We start from the raw sequence: 21,473 nt of genomic DNA on the forward strand, positions 1-21,473 counted from the left end.
ACTTCTTCACGACCCTGCCCATATGGATCTCGAGAACACGATTCGATGAGTTGGATTCTCTTAATATATCTTTCATCTGGGGGTAGGGCCAAAAGCGAGTGGCCCTATCAACGTTGAAGCTCCCAATGGAGGACTAGCAGTCTCCAACTTCGAGATTTACTACCTGGCAGGCCAATTCCAGTGGTTCACACATTGGTTGGCAGGGCGACAGGCACAGTACTGTGTGGTCGGGCCTTTTGTACCAGACCTAGATGTACTGCTACGTGTGCTGTTAAAGGTGAGTCGCATCCTACCAGATATTACTGGAGCGCTCCAACTGGTGAGACGTTGCTGGCGTAGATACCCCCAGAAGACATAGCCTGGTCCCATACTCCCCGGATGTACATATGAAAATGCTGCATATTCTACCACATGGAGGACAGTGGAGGGGAACAGAGAGCTGGGTAGCGTCGAGTGTGACCAAGATTGGGGATCTATTCAGAGAATGGGAGCTTCTCCCGTTCATAGATTTTCATGCAGGATTGAACCTTTCAGAGCCACTTCCTGCTTCACAGGGCAGTGATGGCAGCCCTAAGTAATCTCTGGAAGGCCGGTACCTCGGAGCCCAAAAATCATAATGCTTGCAGATATATTAGCACACAGGGGGGAAAGATTTAAGCTGTCACATACCTCAACAGGGCAATACGAGAGGACATTCTCCAACCATTGACCACTTTGAGAGACAAATGGGCGCAGGACTTGGGTATCTCCATAGCAGATAAAGATTGGAAGAATATACTGGCGACAACCCCCAGGGTATCCAGAAAAGCTCTATTCCGATGGATTAATTTCTACATCCTGCACAGGGCATACCTAACCTCCGTGTGCATTAATAAATACTTCCGCATGGAGGAAGCGGCATGTCCACGCTGTGGGGAAATCGGGGTGGAGATACTGCACATGATATGGTCATGTCCGGCATTACACAACTACTGGGCGGAAGTCACTAAAGTAATGGCAGATATCACCGAAAAGACCATTCCCTGCTCACCAGCCCACTGCCTATTACATTTGTTTCCTCACATCTCCAAAACTAAGGTTACCAGTAGGTTCCAGGACTTGGCCTTTATCCTAGCCAAAAGGGAAGTCAAGAGACACCCCGGATAGCGATATGGAAAAAAGAATTGGAGAGATGGGTAGGTTATGAGGAGGAGTTGTACTTAGAGAAGCTTGTAGAGGGGTTGGATTGATTGAGGTGGCCAGGGCTTGGGAGTCACTGGTTGACAGCATAAAGACCCAGAGCCTGAGTCAGGGGAATCGACACCCAGAGCGATGTCTGCACCTGGGAGCCCATAGCGCACTAAATACCTAGGAGGACCCCTATGTCCCACATGAACCTTGGCTTCGGAAGATTATTTTTAGGACCCACTTGTGGGGCTTGGCATGATACTAGTCCCTAGACAAGGTGGAGAATAGATCCAACACATGTCCACGATCGGATCCAACTCAATTGGGTAGGGGGGGTTTGTTTGAAAGCAGATGTAATAGGACCTGAGATGATCAGCACAATATGGACTGAGATGAACAACTGTTATTGATGGATACAATATTGAAGTGATGGAAGTGTCATGTAACCTTCTAAATGGAATAAAATCTTTTTACCAAAAAAAATAATCCAACCGGAACAGGATGAAAGGTCTATTACGCCTGGCCCTATAGAGCGTGTCAAGTAAGGATAGATTTCTAGTTTGTAATGGAAATTACAACTTTTCACCATATCAGCTATCCAGGATGCAATAGATAGTTTTTAATGTTTTTTTGTTGCTTTTTCTTCCAAATGTGGCATTACCTGCCAACAAGTTACAAATAACATCCAAACAAGTTGTATAGGGAGCATTCTAACTGACACGGATACAGCAGAGCATAAAATGCAGTCCATCCGCTTGCAGTTCTCTGATCACAATATTCTAGTATTCATAATGTTCTTTCATTAGTACTTTCCACAGTGCTCCTCTAGTTTTTTAGGATTCATTCTTGTTTCCCCAATAAGTCAACATAATTTCCTCCCCTAGCACATTTATAGCAGTAAACCATTTAATAATAATAATACATAGGTCTTATTTATATCATTAACCTATCTCCCACTACTTCCCCGGAGCCCTGTGAGGGATCCCATGCCTGTGTTTTTTATTTTTTACCTAAGAAAGGATAATACAGACTAACTAACTAGTTGGGCGAAATTGCAATTCCACGGTTGACTATATTCTGCTTTTATCTAATTTAGCTCATCTTGCTATACAGTTTGGTGGAATCACTGACATAACATGGAATACAAAAATATCTACCTACACAAATATCGATGCAAAAATATCGATAGTCAAAATATCGACATCCTATCTTTATAATGTAAATGCCTAAAATATCGAAAAAATAATATAGATGTAAAAAATAACGATGTAAAAAATATCATTTTTATATATAAAAAAATTGTTAAATAAAATTTTAAAAAACTTAGATGTAATGTACATTTAAAAAATAATAATGAACAAATGTAATTTAAAAAACTTTAAGCATACATATATAAAATGTAATATATAAATGTATAATTTACTTTAAAACAATTAATAAACTAAAAACTTTTTTTGAAAATATTATAAATATATACAATTAATGATTACATATGTGTGTGTATATATATCCCCGCTGTGTCCTTGAGCTTTTTCTTCCTGGAGGGGCTTCTTGGTGATAATTTTCGTGGCTGCCAACGACGCGATACAAGGACCCGCCCTTTCAAGTGTCCTGGGTCTGTTGGCATTTGACTGTGTGACAATCAAGGCGATTGATTTACCCAGGGCCGCCACGACAACGAACCACGTCCGTGGCTGCTGTTCCGGCAGTCCGTGATTACACGGGGAGGCAAGTGTGATTTCTACATGCTTCACGGCCCGGCTGATTCCACGTTGCGGTTGGGGCGCTGGGGACCGGAGGGAACTTTCAACCCTACATTTGCATGACCATCAGCTGCTACACGGCCCCCCCCAATCTTACCTGGCACACAACAGCGTTCACTGGAACAACATTGAATCCTGCCTTTGCACACACTCCGTGTTGCATTCTGGGAATTGCAGTCTCCCATTAGACTGCATTGGACTCAGCGCAGCAGGTGTAGCTGATCTCCCCCGTCATTGGGAGCGCCAAAGAACATTAAGAGGAGGGGGAAGTTGGTCACGAGGTACCAGCAGCACTGAAGAAGGCAATCATGCCGAAATGCATTTGCACGCTGTACCAGTGAATAAAGAGGTTCCCTGAGGAAATCCCCGCTGTGTCCTTGAGCTTTTTCTTCCTGGAGGGGCTTCTTGGTGATAATTTTCGTGGCTGCCAACGACGCGATACAAGGACCCGCCCTTTCAAGTGTCCTGGGTCTGTTGGCATTTGACTGTGTGACAATCAAGGCGATTGATTTACCCAGGGCCGCCACGACAACGAACCACGTCCGTGGCTGCTGTTCCGGCAGTCCGTGATTACACGGGGAGGCAAGTGTGATTTCTACATGCTTCACGGCCCGGCTGATTCCACGTTGCGGTTGGGGCGCTGGGGACCGGAGGGAACTTTCAACCCTACATTTGCATGACCATCAGCTGCTACACGGCCCCCCCCAATCTTACCTGGCACACAACAGCGTTCACTGGAACAACATTGAATCCTGCCTTTGCACACACTCCGTGTTGCATTCTGGGAATTGCAGTCTCCCATTAGACTGCATTGGACTCAGCGCAGCAGGTGTAGCTGATCTCCCCCGTCATTGGGAGCGCCAAAGAACATTAGGAGGAGGGGGAAGTTGGTCACGAGGTACCAGCAGCACTGAAGAAGGCAATCATGCCGAAATGCATTTGCACGCTGTACCAGTGAATAAAGAGGTTCCCTGAGGAAATCCCCGCTGTGTCCTTGAGCTTTTTCTTCCTGGAGGGGCTTCTTGGTGATAATTTTCGTGGCTGCCAACGACGCGATACAAGGACCCGCCCTTTCAAGTGTCCTGGGTCTGTTGGCATTTGACTGTGTGACAATCAAGGCGATTGATTTACCCAGGGCCGCCACGACAACGAACCACGTCCGTGGCTGCTGTTCCGGCAGTCCGTGATTACACGGGGAGGCAAGTGTGATTTCTACATGCTTCACGGCCCGGCTGATTCCACGTTGCGGTTGGGGCGCTGGGGACCGGAGGGAACTTTCAACCCTACATTTGCATGACCATCAGCTGCTACACGGCCCCCCCCAATCTTACCTGGCACACAACAGCGTTCACTGGAACAACATTGAATCCTGCCTTTGCACACACTCCGTGTTGCATTCTGGGAATTGCAGTCTCCCATTAGACTGCATTGGACTCAGCGCAGCAGGTGTAGCTGATCTCCCCCGTCATTGGGAGCGCCAAAGAACATTAAGAGGAGGGGGAAGTTGGTCACGAGGTACCAGCAGCACTGAAGAAGGCAATCATGCCGAAATGCATTTGCACGCTGTACCAGTGAATAAAGAGGTTCCCTGAGGAAATCCCCGCTGTGTCCTTGAGCTTTTTCTTCCTGGAGGGGCTTCTTGGTGATAATTTTCGTGGCTGCCAACGACGCGATACAAGGACCCGCCCTTTCAAGTGTCCTGGGTCTGTTGGCATTTGACTGTGTGACAATCAAGGCGATTGATTTACCCAGGGCCGCCACGACAACGAACCACGTCCGTGGCTGCTGTTCCGGCAGTCCGTGATTACACGGGGAGGCAAGTGTGATTTCTACATGCTTCACGGCCCGGCTGATTCCACGTTGCGGTTGGGGCGCTGGGGACCGGAGGGAACTTTCAACCCTACATTTGCATGACCATCAGCTGCTACACGGCCCCCCCCAATCTTACCTGGCACACAACAGCGTTCACTGGAACAACATTGAATCCTGCCTTTGCACACACTCCGTGTTGCATTCTGGGAATTGCAGTCTCCCATTAGACTGCATTGGACTCAGCGCAGCAGGTGTAGCTGATCTCCCCCGTCATTGGGAGCGCCAAAGAACATTAAGAGGAGGGGGAAGTTGGTCACGAGGTACCAGCAGCACTGAAGAAGGCAATCATGCCGAAATGCATTTGCACGCTGTACCAGTGAATAAAGAGGTTCCCTGAGGAAATCCCCGCTGTGTCCTTGAGCTTTTTCTTCCTGGAGGGGCTTCTTGGTGATAATTTTCGTGGCTGCCAACGACGCGATACAAGGACCCGCCCTTTCAAGTGTCCTGGGTCTGTTGGCATTTGACTGTGTGACAATCAAGGCGATTGATTTACCCAGGGCCGCCACGACAACGAACCACGTCCGTGGCTGCTGTTCCGGCAGTCCGTGATTACACGGGGAGGCAAGTGTGATTTCTACATGCTTCACGGCCCGGCTGATTCCACGTTGCGGTTGGGGCGCTGGGGACCGGAGGGAACTTTCAACCCTACATTTGCATGACCATCAGCTGCTACACGGCCCCCCCCAATCTTACCTGGCACACAACAGCGTTCACTGGAACAACATTGAATCCTGCCTTTGCACACACTCCGTGTTGCATTCTGGGAATTGCAGTCTCCCATTAGACTGCATTGGACTCAGCGCAGCAGGTGTAGCTGATCTCCCCCGTCATTGGGAGCGCCAAAGAACATTAAGAGGAGGGGGAAGTTGGTCACGAGGTACCAGCAGCACTGAAGAAGGCAATCATGCCGAAATGCATTTGCACGCTGTACCAGTGAATAAAGAGGTTCCCTGAGGAAATCCCCGCTGTGTCCTTGAGCTTTTTCTTCCTGGAGGGGCTTCTTGGTGATAATTTTCGTGGCTGCCAACGACGCGATACAAGGACCCGCCCTTTCAAGTGTCCTGGGTCTGTTGGCATTTGACTGTGTGACAATCAAGGCGATTGATTTACCCAGGGCCGCCACGACAACGAACCACGTCCGTGGCTGCTGTTCCGGCAGTCCGTGATTACACGGGGAGGCAAGTGTGATTTCTACATGCTTCACGGCCCGGCTGATTCCACGTTGCGGTTGGGGCGCTGGGGACCGGAGGGAACTTTCAACCCTACATTTGCATGACCATCAGCTGCTACACGGCCCCCCCCAATCTTCCCTGGCACACAACAGCGTTCACTGGAACAACATTGAATCCTGCCTTTGCACACACTCCGTGTTGCATTCTGGGAATTGCAGTCTCCCATTAGACTGCATTGGACTCAGCGCAGCAGGTGTAGCTGATCTCCCCCGTCATTGGGAGCGCCAAAGAACATTAAGAGGAGGGGGAAGTTGGTCACGAGGTACCAGCAGCACTGAAGAAGGCAATCATGCCGAAATGCATTTGCACGCTGTACCAGTGAATAAAGAGGTTCCCTGAGGAAATCCCCGCTGTGTCCTTGAGCTTTTTCTTCCTGGAGGGGCTTCTTGGTGATAATTTTCGTGGCTGCCAACGACGCGATACAAGGACCCGCCCTTTCAAGTGTCCTGGGTCTGTTGGCATTTGACTGTGTGACAATCAAGGCGATTGATTTACCCAGGGCCGCCACGACAACGAACCACGTCCGTGGCTGCTGTTCCGGCAGTCCGTGATTACACGGGGAGGCAAGTGTGATTTCTACATGCTTCACGGCCCGGCTGATTCCACGTTGCGGTTGGGGCGCTGGGGACCGGAGGGAACTTTCAACCCTACATTTGCATGACCATCAGCTGCTACACGGCCCCCCCCAATCTTACCTGGCACACAACAGCGTTCACTGGAACAACATTGAATCCTGCCTTTGCACACACTCCGTGTTGCATTCTGGGAATTGCAGTCTCCCATTAGACTGCATTGGACTCAGCGCAGCAGGTGTAGCTGATCTCCCCCGTCATTGGGAGCGCCAAAGAACATTAAGAGGAGGGGGAAGTTGGTCACGAGGTACCAGCAGCACTGAAGAAGGCAATCATGCCGAAATGCATTTGCACGCTGTACCAGTGAATAAAGAGGTTCCCTGAGGAAATCCCCGCTGTGTCCTTGAGCTTTTTCTTCCTGGAGGGGCTTCTTGGTGATAATTTTCGTGGCTGCCAACGACGCGATACAAGGACCCGCCCTTTCAAGTGTCCTGGGTCTGTTGGCATTTGACTGTGTGACAATCAAGGCGATTGATTTACCCAGGGCCGCCACGACAACGAACCACGTCCGTGGCTGCTGTTCCGGCAGTCCGTGATTACACGGGGAGGCAAGTGTGATTTCTACATGCTTCACGGCCCGGCTGATTCCACGTTGCGGTTGGGGCGCTGGGGACCGGAGGGAACTTTCAACCCTACATTTGCATGACCATCAGCTGCTACACGGTCCCCCCCAATCTTACCTGGCACACAACAGCGTTCACTGGAACAACATTGAATCCTGCCTTTGCACACACTCCGTGTTGCATTCTGGGAATTGCAGTCTCCCATTAGACTGCATTGGACTCAGCGCAGCAGGTGTAGCTGATCTCCCCCGTCATTGGGAGCGCCAAAGAACATTAAGAGGAGGGGGAAGTTGGTCACGAGGTACCAGCAGCACTGAAGAAGGCAATCATGCCGAAATGCATTTGCACGCTGTACCAGTGAATAAAGAGGTTCCCTGAGGAAATCCCCGCTGTGTCCTTGAGCTTTTTCTTCCTGGAGGGGCTTCTTGGTGATAATTTTCGTGGCTGCCAACGACGCGATACAAGGACCCGCCCTTTCAAGTGTCCTGGGTCTGTTGGCATTTGACTGTGTGACAATCAAGGCGATTGATTTACCCAGGGCCGCCACGACAACGAACCACGTCCGTGGCTGCTGTTCCGGCAGTCCGTGATTACACGGGGAGGCAAGTGTGATTTCTACATGCTTCACGGCCCGGCTGATTCCACGTTGCGGTTGGGGCGCTGGGGACCGGAGGGAACTTTCAACCCTACATTTGCATGACCATCAGCTGCTACACGGCCCCCCCCAATCTTACCTGGCACACAACAGCGTTCACTGGAACAACATTGAATCCTGCCTTTGCACACACTCCGTGTTGCATTCTGGGAATTGCAGTCTCCCATTAGACTGCATTGGACTCAGCGCAGCAGGTGTAGCTGATCTCCCCCGTCATTGGGAGCGCCAAAGAACATTAAGAGGAGGGGGAAGTTGGTCACGAGGTACCAGCAGCACTGAAGAAGGCAATCATGCCGAAATGCATTTGCACGCTGTACCAGTGAATAAAGAGGTTCCCTGAGGAAATCCCCGCTGTGTCCTTGAGCTTTTTCTTCCTGGAGGGGCTTCTTGGTGATAATTTTCGTGGCTGCCAACGACGCGATACAAGGACCCGCCCTTTCAAGTGTCCTGGGTCTGTTGGCATTTGACTGTGTGACAATCAAGGCGATTGATTTACCCAGGGCCGCCACGACAACGAACCACGTCCGTGGCTGCTGTTCCGGCAGTCCGTGATTACACGGGGAGGCAAGTGTGATTTCTACATGCTTCACGGCCCGGCTGATTCCACGTTGCGGTTGGGGCGCTGGGGACCGGAGGGAACTTTCAACCCTACATTTGCATGACCATCAGCTGCTACACGGCCCCCCCCAATCTTACCTGGCACACAACAGCGTTCACTGGAACAACATTGAATCCTGCCTTTGCACACACTCCGTGTTGCATTCTGGGAATTGCAGTCTCCCATTAGACTGCATTGGACTCAGCGCAGCAGGTGTAGCTGATCTCCCCCGTCATTGGGAGCGCCAAAGAACATTAAGAGGAGGGGGAAGTTGGTCACGAGGTACCAGCAGCACTGAAGAAGGCAATCATGCCGAAATGCATTTGCACGCTGTACCAGTGAATAAAGAGGTTCCCTGAGGAAATCCCCGCTGTGTCCTTGAGCTTTTTCTTCCTGGAGGGGCTTCTTGGTGATAATTTTCGTGGCTGCCAACGACGCGATACAAGGACCCGCCCTTTCAAGTGTCCTGGGTCTGTTGGCATTTGACTGTGTGACAATCAAGGCGATTGATTTACCCAGGGCCGCCACGACAACGAACCACGTCCGTGGCTGCTGTTCCGGCAGTCCGTGATTACACGGGGAGGCAAGTGTGATTTCTACATGCTTCACGGCCCGGCTGATTCCACGTTGCGGTTGGGGCGCTGGGGACCGGAGGGAACTTTCAACCCTACATTTGCATGACCATCAGCTGCTACACGGCCCCCCCCAATCTTACCTGGCACACAACAGCGTTCACTGGAACAACATTGAATCCTGCCTTTGCACACACTCCGTGTTGCATTCTGGGAATTGCAGTCTCCCATTAGACTGCATTGGACTCAGCGCAGCAGGTGTAGCTGATCTCCCCCGTCATTGGGAGCGCCAAAGAACATTAAGAGGAGGGGGAAGTTGATCACGAGGTACCAGCAGCACTGAAGAAGGCAATCATGCCGAAATGCATTTGCACGCTGTACCAGTGAATAAAGAGGTTCCCTGAGGAAATCCCCGCTGTGTCCTTGAGCTTTTTCTTCCTGGAGGGGCTTCTTGGTGATAATTTTCGTGGCTGCCAACGACGCGATACAAGGACCCGCCCTTTCAAGTGTCCTGGGTCTGTTGGCATTTGACTGTGTGACAATCAAGGCGATTGATTTACCCAGGGCCGCCACGACAACGAACCACGTCCGTGGCTGCTGTTCCGGCAGTCCGTGATTACACGGGGAGGCAAGTGTGATTTCTACATGCTTCACGGCCCGGCTGATTCCACGTTGCGGTTGGGGCGCTGGGGACCGGAGGGAACTTTCAACCCTACATTTGCATGACCATCAGCTGCTACACGGCCCCCCCCAATCTTACCTGGCACACAACAGCGTTCACTGGAACAACATTGAATCCTGCCTTTGCACACACTCCGTGTTGCATTCTGGGAATTGCAGTCTCCCATTAGACTGCATTGGACTCAGCGCAGCAGGTGTAGCTGATCTCCCCCGTCATTGGGAGCGCCAAAGAACATTAAGAGGAGGGGGAAGTTGGTCACGAGGTACCAGCAGCACTGAAGAAGGCAATCATGCCGAAATGCATTTGCACGCTGTACCAGTGAATAAAGAGGTTCCCTGAGGAAATCCCCGCTGTGTCCTTGAGCTTTTTCTTCCTGGAGGGGCTTCTTGGTGATAATTTTCGTGGCTGCCAACGACGCGATACAAGGACCCGCCCTTTCAAGTGTCCTGGGTCTGTTGGCATTTGACTGTGTGACAATCAAGGCGATTGATTTACCCAGGGCCGCCACGACAACGAACCACGTCCGTGGCTGCTGTTCCGGCAGTCCGTGATTACACGGGGAGGCAAGTGTGATTTCTACATGCTTCACGGCCCGGCTGATTCCACGTTGCGGTTGGGGCGCTGGGGACCGGAGGGAACTTTCAACCCTACATTTGCATGACCATCAGCTGCTACACGGCCCCCCCCAATCTTACCTGGCACACAACAGCGTTCACTGGAACAACATTGAATCCTGCCTTTGCACACACTCCGTGTTGCATTCTGGGAATTGCAGTCTCCCATTAGACTGCATTGGACTCAGCGCAGCAGGTGTAGCTGATCTCCCCCGTCATTGGGAGCGCCAAAGAACATTAAGAGGAGGGGGAAGTTGGTCACGAGGTACCAGCAGCACTGAAGAAGGCAATCATGCCGAAATGCATTTGCACGCTGTACCAGTGAATAAAGAGGTTCCCTGAGGAAATCCCCGCTGTGTCCTTGAGCTTTTTCTTCCTGGAGGGGCTTCTTGGTGATATATATATATATATATACATACAACTATAACACAACATCTAATAATAAAAACATTATATTATAAAATAAATTGTTAAAATATTTCTACATTTTTAAACTTACATTTTGCACGCCATTGAGTGCCACAGTAGGAAAATTGTTGGATAGCGTAGAGGTAAAAATTACTATTCCCACTCCAGAGAGCGCAACAGTAGGGAAAGTGTTGGATAGCATAAGGGAAAAAATTACTATTCCCACTCCAGTTAGTGCAACAGTAGGGAACGGGTTGGATAGCGAAGGGTAACAATTACTATTCCCACTCCAGAGAGTGCAACAGTAGGGAAAGTGTTGGATATTGGAGGGGTTCAAATTACTATTCCCACTCTAGAGAGTGCAACAGTAAGGAAAGTGTTGGATAGCGAAGGGTAAAAATTACTATTCGCACTCCAGAGAGTGCAACAGTAGGGAAAGTGGTGGGTAGCGTAAGTGAAAAAATTACTATTCCCACTCCAATGAGTGCAACAGTAGGGAAAGTGTTGGATAGCGAAGGGTAAAAATTCCTATTCCCACACCAGAGAGTGCAACAGTAGGGAAAGTGTTGGATAGAGTTAAGTAAAAATTACTATTCCCACTACAGTGAGTGCAATAGTAGGGAAAGTGTTGGATAGCGGAGGAGTAAAAATTACTATTGCTACTCCAGTGAGTGCAAGAGTAGGGAAAGTATTCCCATTCCAGTGAGTGCAACAGTAAGGAAAGTGTTGGATAGCGTAGGGGTAAAAATTACTATTCCCACTCCAGTGAGTGCAACAGTAGGGAAAGTGTTTGATAGCGGAGGAGTAAAAATTACTATTCCCACTCCAGTGAGTGCAACAGTAGGGAAAGTGTTGGATAGCGGGTGGGTAAAAATGACTATTCCCACTCCAACAGTAGGTAAGGTTTTGGATAGCGTAAGGGAAAAAATTACTATTCCCACTCCAATGAGTGCAACAGAAGGGAAAGTGTTGAATAGCGAAGGGTACAAATTACCATTCCCACTCCAGAGAGTGCAACAGTAGGGAAAGTGTTGGATAGCAGAGGGTTAAAATTAAGATTTCCTCCCCAAAAATTCAAAATAAAAAAGAAACTAAATATTGACTACAATACAAAAATTGTCAATAACACAAAATTTAAAATATGTAAAAAATATTAAAAAATGACATAAGATAGAAACATATTATAATATTAAAAAATACTAGAAATTAACTACAAACATTAATTTATAAAAATTTAAAAAACATTTTACAAACAAATAACTATATGTAATATAAATTAATGATAATCAAAAGCATTCATTAATACTCAAAAACAATACTTTTTATTTCCTAACCTATAACACTACACATTTCACAAAACACATCTAAATTTCTATAAAAGTGTACCCCCATAATCAATATAATTAATTACAAATAAACAATTATTAATTAAAAATCAATTTAAAACACATAAAAATTAACTTACTCACCAAACATTTCCCCTTTACATTCAAAATCCCCACATAAAATAAAAATAAACATTTAGCATAAACATTAAGCAATTAATAAATCAATACTAATTAGCAAATATTTATTAATTAATAAAACTTTAAATAATTGCCACACTCAGCCCCAACAAACACCACAACACACAAATAAAAATAATTACACAATTTCCATAACTAATTTAACCCGTTAACCGTGGCGGAAAATCCACCGCGGTGCGGGCATTTCCGTGCGCGGGCGGGGCCGCGTTGGCCAACGGACGTGCGCAGCACTACGGAGGTAGTGCTTGCGACGGCCGTTGGCCAACGCACGTGGCGGAAGGGTTAAGATCATTAAATTATTATCAATTAACAAAAACGTATTAATTAATTGAAATTCATTTACTTCCCACCCTTTACCACTATAAACCCCACAACTCACATCTCTAATTAATTACACAATTTCCATATTTAATTTTAAATTAATTAATTACTATTAATCAACAATTAATTATTAATTGGAAATAAATTACTTCACACCCTATTGCCCTATAAACCCACAAACCACTCCTACATAATTGACACATTTAACATAATTACCAATTAATTAATAATAATTAACAATTAATAATGAATTAATAATAAACAAATTACCACAAACAACACTATAAATTAGAAATAAAATAAATACTAATAAATAAAATAAAAAAATTACTTTATTAAAATTAAATTACTTCCCACCCTATTCCCCTATAAATCCACAACCCACTACTAAAATAATAACACAATTAACATAATGATCAATTAATTATTAAAAAGTAATAACCAATTAATAATCAATTAATAAAAAAATTAAATTACAAATACTATTAATAACAATTATTAATTACCTTATTATAATTAAATTACTTTCCACCCTATTCCCCTATAAACCCAGAACCCGCTACAGAGCTAAAAATAACACAAAATTTGATTAACATAAAAGTAATCACTTCTAAAAATTTAACACATACATTAAAAAAAGCAATACTTATACAAGAAAATTATATCACATACTTCTAAAATACATACTAAAATACATCACACTAATATAGAAATCGATATTATAAACAATAATATTTTCACAAACGATATTACTGACTTCGATATTTAAAAAAAACTATATTTCTTACCTTAATGTCGATATTCTGGACCACGATATTCTTGCAGTCGATATTCTTGTATCACAATATTTGCCTCGAAATTATGGTAGTTCGATAATCACAGTTTGATATTCTGTCTTTGCACCAGTTTGGTGCAATCTGGAGCCAATTTAGTGATTGTAATCCTTTGTGTTCGGCCCTTGATTTTAGTCAGTGGAAGAATATTAAAATTCAAAAAGGCCCTGCTGGATGGGATCTCGAGCCAGTAGATCAGGGGAGAAGATTGAAATGGTCTAAGGTGGTCAAGCTGAATTTCTCGACTAATTTAAATTTTAATCTGCGGTCAGGACATATATATCTGTTTAGAGGCTACCTCTTAACCCAGTGGAATTTTGCTTGCATGATATGTCAGTTCATCCAGGAGACCCTTAATCTAGGGAAGAGCACATCAGTGGCCCCTGTATCTAGATGGTTTGACCACTCTTGCACCAAAGTTCTTCATAATCTGCCTATAGCTTTAAAGAAAAACCCACTATTAGTATGGATTTGGCAACATGCAGAATAATGTATGACAGCAGTACTCACCAGAAAAAAGTCTATCCGTGAGGAGGCTTGGTACCAACTCCTCCAGGACAATGTCCTGAAGAATAGTACCCAATTCTGGGAGATGGTAAACTAACCTTATTGCGCAGAAGGCACAAATGTTAGGTTGGAGTGACATATTTTTCCTGAAGCCTGTGTAGAGCATTTCCAGGGGATCTATGGGGCTGGCTCTGTTGAAGTACCAGGGTCAAATACGATGGTAATATTGGGCAAATCAAATTTGGTTTTTCAAGAAGGGGAAGTCAAGTTGCCCATCGATGGTATGTCTAAAAATAAAGCTCCAGGCCCAGATGAGGTACCGGATGATTTCTTCAAAACTGATCCAGTGAAATGGGCCAAACTTATAACTAAAGTGCTGAACGCAGCACTGACAGATGGTATCCCACAATCATGGGCCAGGTCTATTATTGTATATATCTTTATAAAAGGGGCAAGAAATGACCTGTGTTGTTACAGACCAGTGTCTTTAACAGATTCAGTAGTCGAAATCATGAGGCATGCTATTCTTATTAGAATGACCACATGGCTAGACGAAAATAACGCCCTGAGTGACCTGCAATATGGCTTCCGAGCGGGAAGAAGCACCCGGACCAAGGTTTACATTTACAGTTATTATTGATAAATACTGTATTGCAAAGAATGGCCATTTACACCTGCCATTTATGGCCATTTCGTTGGCCTTTGATATGGTAAACAGCAGTAAATGATGGTCTATTTTGTTAAACACGTGTTGCAGCGGACACTAACGAGGCGGTTTGTCTCTCCTCTGCACATCTGCACTTTAATTGCGCATTTTGTATGCTACTATAGGTTATAATGTGAATTGACTATTTTAAACTATCTTAAACTGTTTTAACACTCTTATTTACTTGATAGCACTTTCCTCGCTACTAGTGCTTGCTGACATCTTTCCCTTGCTGCTTTCTTGAGCCTCGCTCCGGTCCACCGCGGCTTGTGCCGATTGTGTGGAGGGCGGGCTCTTCTACATCTTTGCAGCTCAGGCACCAATTGCGCTCCACTTCCGGTTGGGCTCCGGAGGGCGGGATTAGACTGGCGATCTCCTCTATTTTAGATGAGGAGATCGCGACCACGCAGCAGGCGCGCCAGAGGCACGCCTAACGTAAGCCCGTCTGCGCCCGTCCGCGCCTGGACGTCGCCAGGCGCCAGGCATGCTGCCGGTTTCTCAAAAACCAGGCTCACCTATTCCGTAACCAATCTTATGGACATTAGGAAAGCTGTTGGTATCTGTGACCATCCTTTATCCCTTCTTCAGGGGGCCCTTTCTACTGTCTGTATTGTGGTTTTAACACTTGGGTGCCGATTACGATCCTGGAAAAACCGGGTACGAACCGTCGGTCGGAGCGTTTTCTCCGTCCGACTCGTACCCGGTTGTAAAACTGTACAAACATGGAAGTACGATTCGCACGGAAACACCATTTCCGTACGAGTCGTACAAAACACCGTCCGACGAAAATATACATACGAATGTGATCCGGGAATGCTCCGACGTCACGTCGGGACGCTGTCAGGCAGCGTTTCACGACCCAGGAAGTATGATTCGAACCGACAGCAGTCCGGACGGCAATATTTTCGCGGCACCCAAAAAGTGCCGGAAAAGCGAAGTACGCCGCGAAACGACCAGAATAGGGGGCCCGGTACGCGCCGTACCCCCGGTGTTTTTTACGGTCGGTGTTTTTTACGATTCGTACGGAAATGGTGTTTCCGTGCGAATCGTATTTCCATGTTTGTAATGTTTTACAACCGGGTACGAGTCGGACGGAGAATACGCTCCGACCGACGGTTCGTACCCGGTTTTTACCGGATCGTAATCGGCACCCTAGTGTTATCAAGCAGCAATGAAAAGCTACCACAGCGCCATTCACACTGCGTGTGCAGCCTATTTTTCCGGGGAAATTAGGAGTAGTGGCAGCCCCTCTAAAACTATCTTCTCCATACTGAAAAGTCTAACACAGCATGGGGTCCCGGCAGTGCCCCCTATTTCCTCTAATGTGCCGTGTGAGGCTCCGGCTACTTTTTTTGCCGAAAAAGGGGAGAACATTTATCTGTCCTTCACTCAAACTGCTATGAGCTCTGACCCTGTCCCACGTCCACCCCCTGCTCATACTTTAGATTAATTTCCGCAGGTCTCTTTGGAGGAGCTATGGTTAGTGTGTTCCAAGATCAAATCAGGCTCCCCTTCCGATCTGCTCAAACCTGACCAGTTTATGAGATCGCTACCTTTGCTCTTGTCACCTCTAAGACAGGTTATTAACAACTCTCTGTCTAGTGCGACTGTCCCTAATTGTTGGAAGCAAGCAAAGGTGATTCCTTTGCTTAAGAGGCCTACTCTGGACGCTGCCAAATTGGAAAATTATCACCCGATCTTCCTCCTCCCATGGATTGCTAAGATCATCGAGACCTATGTCCATTCCATTCTTGCCAGATTTCTGGAAGAAGACAACTGTTTGGACAGCTCTCAGAATGGCTTTCGCTCAGGTCACAGTACGGAGTCTGGTCTCCTGGCGGTCACTGAACATCTTAGGTTCGCTTTGGATGAGGGACATACTTCAGCGCTGATTCTGTTAGACCTCAGCACCGCATTCGACGCGGTCTCTCATCAGATCTTGTTACGGAGGTTAAAAAAGCAGTTGCTGTGGGCCCAGCTTTGACCTGGTGTGCTTCCTTTCTCTCAAATAGGAGCTTCCAGGTTATAGCCCCCCCATTCGCCTCCACGTCCCATGCCAATAAGCAAGGGGTCCCGCAGGGCTCTGTATTGAACCCTCTGCTTTTCAATCTCTACGTTCAACCCCTGGCAGTCTTGGCACGGAGAAGAGGGCTCACCATTTTATCATATGCTGATGATTCTCAGCTAGTGGTAGCCCTCTCCGACAACACTGGGAGGGCAGCATCTAAGTTTCGGGAAGATCTCACGGTTGTTGCGGAGTGGATGACTGACAATTGTCTCCAATTGAACTCCAGCAAGTCAGAGGTCCTGCTGGTGGGTAACCATCAATAACTATGGGGAGACGGGTAGTGGCCAGCCATACTGGGTTGTGCACCTATTCCTAAGCAGGTGGTGAAAGATTTTGGAGTCTGGTTTGATTCGAATCTCAGTTTTCAGCTCCAAACCAAAAAAGTCGCAGAGACCTATTTTGGCATACTTAGGGGGCTTAAACCGTTGCTTGGATTTTTGGACCCACCAGTCAGGCAAATGATCATCCAGGCCTCCATCCTATCAAGACTGGACTATGCCAATGTGCTGTACCTGGGGTGAACAAGATTGAAACCCTGAGAATACAGCAAGTCCAAAACGCGGCGGCTAGAACCCTGCTGGGCCTCCCCAGAACCTGCCCCACCTCTATGGCTATCCGTAGGTTGCACTGGCTTCCTGTCGCCAACCGAGTGGAATTTAAGGTCCTCTGTACTGCATTTGAAATCCTCAAACTCTCCTCTCCGACTATCCTGACCAATCTGCTGTCACCTTACCACCCTACACGCCAGCTCCGCTCTACTGGACAACACCTGGCATTGGTGCCTCGCTTGAGGAGGGTACGGTCGAGCGGACGCTCTTTCCGTCTTTTCGCTGCCAAGCTTTGGAATGCTCTGCCATACTCCATTCGTGCCATGGAGAATTACTTGGCCTTTCGCAAAGCTATTAAAACCCATCTCTTCCCTATAGCCTAGTGTTTTCTCTGACTTCCAGCCTCTATGTTCTGCTTCAGCGCTGGGACGCCTCTTTGCTGGGGCAGCTGTGCGCTATACAAAACATATTAACATAACATTAACATATTGTGCACTTCCTGCATGATTTGCACAAGGATCTGGAGGTGTTCATAAGATACAACCACAGTGGAAATACCTAAGCACCTTTTAAAGTTCACTGTGGAGTTAAATACTGACACCACTATTATTTACCGTTTATATAAATGATCTTGGGGAGACACTTTGCTCTGCCTGAGTAGATATTCCATCAGCTGGCACCTACTACATCCCAGCACTTTTGTATGCTAAACACTTTTGTTAGCTTTATGAGCAAGTTAAATTTATGTACCAAATGTAGTAAATCCCACACTGTGTTGATGGTGGGGATGTGCGGCACTGGCCTATACCATGGTAGGGGCTGAGATCTCAAGGGTTAATGTTTTTCCTTATTTGGGGGTTCTTTTTGATGATAAGGGTACTTGTACTCCTCTCCAAGAGGCCAAAAGGAATGTAAAGACTAGGGTGGTGGCATCATGTTTGATTTTTCATGTTAGCTTTGGGCAAAACCTATCAAGGCTCTTATTCAAATTCATCAGTCGAAATGTATTGCCCGAGCCTCATATGGAAGTGACAACTTGGGCTATAAAATGGCCCCTGACATCCAGGTTATTGAGAACAAATTCCTGAGATGCCTTTAGCCGTGCCCCCATCTACAGCCTCTTTTGTGGTTCATGATAGCTAGGTGTGGGCTATATCTCTGACTAATTGTCAATCTGCCCTTTGTTAAGATGGATTTCAATCTGGTCTAACCCTGAATTGGAGTTAAATAGGGTAATTTTGAGGGATTGTATGCATTTAGAATAAAGTTAAACTAATTCCATGGCTGAACTACGTCAGAGTTACACGCAGGGAACTGGGTCGTCCAGATTTATATGATCATCCCGAAAGTATTGTGAGAGGTGACTTGATCTGGCTTAAAAAATATTTTTGTGCCAGAGCTCAGGTCTGCAGGGACCTAGTTTAGCCCTAAGTTTGTGCATTTTCTTTTTTTTTTAAACAAACTTTATTGCCTTTTGTAAAGTTTACATCAAACACCTGTAAGGTAGCAGTGTACATTGATCTGGAGCGGGCAATACAACCCATTAGATATGTTGATGCTGTCGATGTCCACACTGTGCTCAGTTTGTGCATATGTTATGGTTTCTACCCGTGGGCTTACTGAACCCAATCTTACCTTTGTTACAAATTCCCAATATCGTTTCCTGTTAACACGATTCAGGTTGAACTTATTGCATTGTCTTCTGGCGGATCCTATAGGCTGGAACCAAGTCGAGAATCTGGCCCCATGTTGCTGTGCCAATTTTCCTGACCAGGAAACTATGCATTTCGCCCTGTTTTGTGAACTCTATAGTGGGTCCCAATGTCAATTTATTTTACCTCTATTAAGAAGGAAGCGATTTAGGCCAGACCCGCCTTAATCTTCCTGCAAATGTTACATAACACATATATCTGTTTTAATGTTGCAAGGTTCTTAACGAGTGCAATTCGGATCAGAAAAAGAAGGGGTTGACTGCTATATTGCGTATTATGTGCATCCCTGGCTGTTCCATGATGATGTATGTTTTACCTCGCTACACGGCATTGATGTATTTTTATACGTTTTTAAGGATTTTTTAGCTTGTACTGTATCTCAGCTGCTATTTTTGATTTTTAACCTTTGATATGAATTTTGATTCTTGATGCACTGTACGTATCTTTAATGGTGTTAATTAACAGATTAAATATTATTTGACTGACTGACTACAGACTAATGCTCATCAGATTTGTGAGATGTTTGAGATTGGGCAAAATTTGTATTAATATCTGTTTGGACACTCTTTGATTAGCTGGAATGTTTTCCTTGTGGGTTCTTACTGCTCTCATGCATCTCTCAATGACCTCTTCTTCTGCCACCGGGCAGTGAAGGAAACATACCATCTTCAAAACCTTGCCTCGACCACACGCGTCTCAAGCTACCTGCAGTACTGGGATCCTGCCAACATTTATCGAAACAGATCCCACACTGTTGAACTATTTCTTGATTAAAGACATCCGTTTATCATGTGCACAAAGCATGTTAAAACTCTTTCCTCTCAAGAGGGTGATTTCTTTCATCATCTGCCAAAGTCTGAAAAGGCAAGCTAACGTTGACTCAACAGTGGACAAAGCCCTGGTGCCTCCTGAATATTTTGGATTTATGCTAATCCCTCTCGATTGCCCAGTGAGCACGTTCCATTGCATAATCGACAGCCACAGCGAACAAAGCCCTCAATTTCACGCCGTGGTGTTAGGATAGTTATAAGGGATAGGTGTGTCTTGGACAAAAAAGGGCTCAAAGGAACAATGAAACACTGATGGGGAGAAGCCTGGAGGTCTACCAATAACAGATTCTAAAAAGAGTTTGGCACCACAGAAGAATGAATGCTTTTGCTGACTTTGGACCACCCAGATGTTTCCCATTCACTATAGTCTTTTCCATCAGCCGTCAACCAACCATTCTCTCCGCCAGCTCACTAGTTATGATAGTATATGTGTAAATGGATGGAAGTGAGTTGTATGCAGAATTTCAAGGACAAAAATATTCAGCTGCCAAAATATTGACAAACACACTTTGCAAACAGGTACATTCTTAACACCACATCTACATACCCTGAAGATATACATATTGTAATGGTACATACATGTAGGGTTAAGTATAGTAAATCTATACATGTTCAAATATGCATGCCTGCAAAATAATCAGCTAGTCGATATTTTGGCCACAATATTGGGCGATCAACATTTAACTCTTGATATTCTGGTAGTAAACCTTGTGAGTGATTTAATCAGGACAGCAACCATGAATGTAAATCCTTCAAGGGGAATTAGCCCAGTGGGTTCAGATAAGTGATTTTATATTGAAAGGATATTTAGTTCCAAAGAATATAGTTTAATGGCAATAACTCAAAACATTTTATTTTACTTACTGTCTGTTGGAAACACATTTATCTTATATGCATTGTATTGAAATTTGGAATCCACAACAGGGCATAAAAAGTGATCAGTTGCCTTCAGCCGATTAAAAGAAGACCACATTGAGATGGCTTAGGTGGAGCAGAGAATTCTACAAATTCTTCCACTATGTCATCAAACTTTTAACTAAAAACTAGATAACTTGTTTTCATAGTAACTGTAGGAAGGGGCATCTTTTGACATGATTAGCCCCCATGTTTGACCTAGAACATGATGTGATTTTGAATGAAAGTGCACTGAACAAGGTTCCCAGTGACAGAGCTCTTTCCCAAAAATGTACCACAATTGGCACAACTTCAGCAACCCCTGTAAGCCCCTAGTAAATGGTACTCCTACTCCTGGTACCGAAGGCATTGGGACTGAAGAGGGTCCACAAGGGCTGCAGCACGAATTGTACCACCCAAGGGACCACTCACTAGGATCATGCACACTGCCATTGCAGGCTGCGGGTCTGGGTGCAGAGAAAAATGAAGAGTCGCAATGGCACACCTTCCTGTGTGCCATGCCCACAGACACTGCATGAAGTATAGATAAGTCACCCCTACTGCAGGCCTTACTGCCCTAAGGCAATGTGCACTATATCACGTGTGGTCATATCTGCCTGAGCAGGTATGACCCTACAATATCTAAGTCCATTTTTGGATATTGTAAGTGTGCAGGGAAGTCCTAAAGAGTACATGGGCTGGACATGCGACATTAAGGTGCCGATTCCGATCCCTTCAGAAAGCACTCCGACTGAGCCGGATCCGGAGTG

The sequence above is a fragment of the Triturus cristatus genome, chromosome 6 (assembly GCF_964204655.1).
Source record: "Triturus cristatus chromosome 6, aTriCri1.1, whole genome shotgun sequence".
NCBI classification, from domain to species: Eukaryota; Metazoa; Chordata; class Amphibia; order Caudata; family Salamandridae; genus Triturus; species Triturus cristatus.